The sequence below is a fragment of the Mus pahari genome, chromosome 1 (assembly GCF_900095145.1).
Source record: "Mus pahari chromosome 1, PAHARI_EIJ_v1.1, whole genome shotgun sequence".
Classification (NCBI taxonomy): domain Eukaryota; kingdom Metazoa; phylum Chordata; class Mammalia; order Rodentia; family Muridae; genus Mus; species Mus pahari.
Window position 1 is genome coordinate 149,455,574 of NC_034590.1, and position 4,409 is coordinate 149,459,982.

A 4,409-nucleotide genomic window follows, 5' to 3' on the forward strand; every position below is an offset into this window, starting at 1 on the left:
ACACACACACACACACACACACACACACACACACAGTTTTTTCCCCCAAGATATGGTTTCTCAGTGTAGCCTTTGTGACTGTCCTGGGATTAGCTCTGTAGACCAAGCTGGCTTCGAACCTGAGACCCACCTGCCTCTGTCCCCTGAATACTGGGATTAAAGGCTTGTGCCACCATCACCTGGCTGTGCCTCTCTGTAAGTCTCTCCTCTCACATCCATCTTTCACCTGTCATACCATCCTCCCACAGCCCCAAAAGGGTATACATTCCATAAGGTCAGAGGCTGTGGTTCCTGCTATCTCTCATGCCTGGCAAACAGTGTGGGCTACAAGATGTGTTAAGGAACCCAATAGGAATGAGCAACGTTTACAATGATTTCAACTACTTGTGTCTAAGACACGCCTGGCTTTTGTCTTTAGAATTTCCAGTAAAATCATGGCAGAGCGAGGGGTATGAATCAGCCCCTAAGCAAACATGGCTGTAAAAGAGACTGTAAAGCAGACCTCAAGTATGTGGCCATAAATAAAGTCAATGTTTGATCAGTGACATAACCTGGGCAAAGCATTTCTTTAAGGGAACTGACCTTTGCTTTAAAATGCCTGGCTTTGGGACTAGAACCAAAAGCCCTTCTCCAAGCCTGGTGTTCAAAGTTCTCATGTGCCCCAACGGGCATCTCAGCAGTGGTGGGTGATCCAAGAGGGAAACGGTGCCTGGTACTGGAAGCCTAACCTCCCCAGGGCTAGTCACGAATCTTGGAGGAGAATCTACAATCAACAATGATCTAAACCAGCATAATCCCTAACTACAATGTAAACATTTGTCCTTTTACCCCAGGTAAGTGTAGTGCTCACCCCTCATCAAGGAAACTTCTCTTTGCAATAGAGAGAGACTGTTAAAGAAAACAACAACCGATCAAAATGAGCTGTGGAGCCCAGTCCCAGTGGATACAGCTACAAAACACTCCTGCACCAAAGGCTCAGAGAATGTTGTGGAAGAGGGCGTGGGAAGAGAGAGGTGGAAATGGTGGATGTAAGAGCCAGAGGATCAGGGAGTTTGCTGTGAAATCATATCTTCTAGGAATGCCGGAAGCTACACCCATAACGTCTCGCCAACATGACTGGCCAAACCTGAGCTGAACAAGCACAACAACAATAGGCAAACCAAAGTGGACAGGGGAAGCCCACGAGGCCTCACGCCGCCGACACAAAGAACTACAGTCAACTAAGAAATGCCGAGGTCGGGAGAAATAGACTTAGGCCACGGAGGAACACATCAATCAGTTATCAAATGTCAAGTGGCCAGTCCTAAAAACATGATGCAATTAATATTATACAGACTGAGCAGGTTGGATTAAGGGATGTATAGGAATATTTGTATTCATATATACATAACAGTTAATGAATTGAATAAAAGAGGCCATGAATTTGAAAGAGAGTAAGGAGGGGTATATGAGAGTGTTTGCAGGGAGGAAAGGGAAGGAGGGAAATGATGTAATTATAATCTCAAAAATAAAAGTAATTTAAAAATGAGGTAAGCCAAGCAAGGCATGGTGGCGCACACCTTTAATCTCAGCACTCGGGAGGCAGAGGCAGGAGGATTTCTGAGTTCGAGGCCAGCCTGGCCTACAAAGTGAGTTTCAGGACAGTCAGAGCTATACAGAGAAACCCTGTCTCGAAAAACAAAACAAAACAAAAAACAAACAAACAAAAAAAGAGGTAAGCCACATAGGGTAGCTTGATCTATTATTTTCACAAAATTTAATTAAGGGTGAGGTATACTACCAGTGATGATTGTCACCCCCACTGTGAACAAGATGTATGGAGGATTAATTCTGCAGGGCACCATATCTAATGATCCTCCCAACTCTGTCACGAGTCAGGTCGCATTTCCATGCCTGTTTGTTGATGGCTACAAGAAGGATCATTTAGCTGCTGGGTTGATGGTGAGGAAAACAAAAGCCAGGTTGTCTCTCCAAGTCCCAAAGCAACAGGTTTTAATCATCAAGCTTTCGCTGGATTCAGATTCAGGGTCCTGGAAACAAATTGGTGGGGCTCTTGGCCCAGATTTCCTGGCTTGTACTCACAGTGTGTTTCTCTTCCCACCAGTGATGTCCTGGGGTGACAGACTCAGCCGCTTGTTCCCCTTGAGACTTTCATTTACTGGAAGCTGGATCATCTTGGGGCCCAGCTTTAAATGCCACTCAGTCAGTGCTGTATCGACTGAATCCAGTTATCTGAAAACGGCAGCAAGACAAAGCCAGAGTCCAAGGGAGGAGACCACCCAGGAAGATGACTGCCAGGGCTCACCCTCTGTTGTGAACTATCTTAGAGACTGACAACTCTGTGGGCAAATCTAAGTGAGCAAAATGTATAATCCCTCAGGCATGTTCCCAGACCTCAAGGGTGGACTTCCATAGCCTGTGATGTGAAGTGGGCAAGCCAAGCAGAGCCAAGCAGATCTCTAATGCACAGACATACACGTACACATACACACACACACACACACACAGAGAGAGAGAGAGAGAGAGAGAGAGAGAGAGAGAGAGAGAGAGAGAGAGAGAGAGAGAGGAGATTTTCTCCCCCAAAAGTCACACTGCACCATTTCTGTGGATGGGCATTAGGATTCTGGTTTTCAGAATCCTAGGCCAGTGCACTTCACAGAATTCTCTAACTTGTCAAGGTTCAGAACTCATGGACACTTTGGATGAAACAGGGAGGAAACAGCGTCTCCAGCAGCTCAGAGTCGTCAGGGGGAAGGAATTATGGGGCCAGTGTTTAGAACGTAAAGGACAACAGGATGGTGAGTGTTGAATTGAAAAGCTGTTCCTGAGACCCGCCTCGGAATGGGACATCTGATGGCTGCTCCGTTCCTTTCCCCTTTCCCTTTTCTTTTTCTTCTTTGTCGTTTCAAACTGCACAGACAGATATTACTACTGTTCTTTTTTATTTGTCTCTCTGTGTTGTATGTTCCTGTACGCGTGTGCAGGTGCAAGTGAGCAGGTTCCTGCTTGTCAGACATACACGCTGTGGTCAGAGGACAGACACCTTTCAGGCATCGGTTGTCTTCTGCAGTGAGATCTTAGAATCCAACTGAGGTCATGGGATCTATGCAGAAGGTACTTTTACCCAGTAGCCATCTCAGAAACTGGCATTACTTTCATTATAAGTTTTTGCTCTATTCATTTATTGAAAAGTTCCAGATTTAAGCTGATTTCACCAACTGAGATGGACGGTATGCTTAGGGACAGTGTAGTACCTTATATGTCACTCTTCCAAATGCTTTTTAATTCAAGGTCTAATTTGATTTTGTCAGCTCAAGGATTTGGACCACGGTGTCCTTTCGATCAGTCTGTAAAGCTAACCTAATTACAGGTGGCTGGGGACGGCCAGATCTCCAGGGCCATTCATGGACCTCAGATGCTATCACAGAAGATTATCAAGCTCATGCTTGCTTTTGGATGTGGAGAGTCCATTTTCTATGCCACTTCGTCTCCTGATGGGCCAGTCGCCTCCCTTCCATTAGCTACCCAGAGTTCATCTCTCCATCCTTTGATGTCATCAGCACTGGAAAAGTGCCACCCTCAGCTTCTGTCCAGATTCCGGATGCGGGTGACTCCAACCTCACCACTGAGAGCCTGCCTCACAATCCTGCCAGCTATGTTAGGAAAGAGTCTATGGACAGGAGGCAGGCGGGAGCTACCACGGCTTTGCTTCCCTGTAGGACAGATTGTTGACACAAAGCCAGCTTAGAGGAGAAAGCAAGGTGACACCCAGCCAAGTCTTAGGATAGCTCAGTCCAGATGTGCCTAGCTAGAATAAGACCTGCCTCTTGACTCCTGCTTAGGAGACAACTTTATTTCTGTTTCCTTGCTTCTTTTTCTACCATTCTTTCTTTCTTCCCTCTTCTTTTCTGGTTTGATGTTGTTGTTTGTTCGTTGTTGTTGTTGTTGTCGAATTCCTGTTAGTTATCAACAAAATATTTCCTGAAAAATGTAGTCTGCAGCCTCAGTTTTCTCCTCTCTAGCCTGAGAGCGATGAGACCCAGCACTCAGCGTTTGTACAGGCTGTGACGTCTGCACAAAACTTATGGTGCTTATTCAGGGGTTACTAAGTGCTACCCAGCACTTCTAAGGCCTTAGGAAAAGCTGAATTCAGAAAAAAAAAATGTTTCTAGGAAGGAAAAAGCAAAAGAAAAGCACACGCAGGTACGAACCATCTCCAGTCCTGAAAACGCAGGGACAGATCCTTACAGCCCAAAGCATGAAAAGAGAGGTTAATGAGTTCACTGGGAAGCTGAGAGTCTGAAATTTATGGCTTTCAAATCACCAACCCTGCCTTTCTCACAAAGGTTCACACACACACACACACACACATACACACACTCACACACACACATACACACACACATACA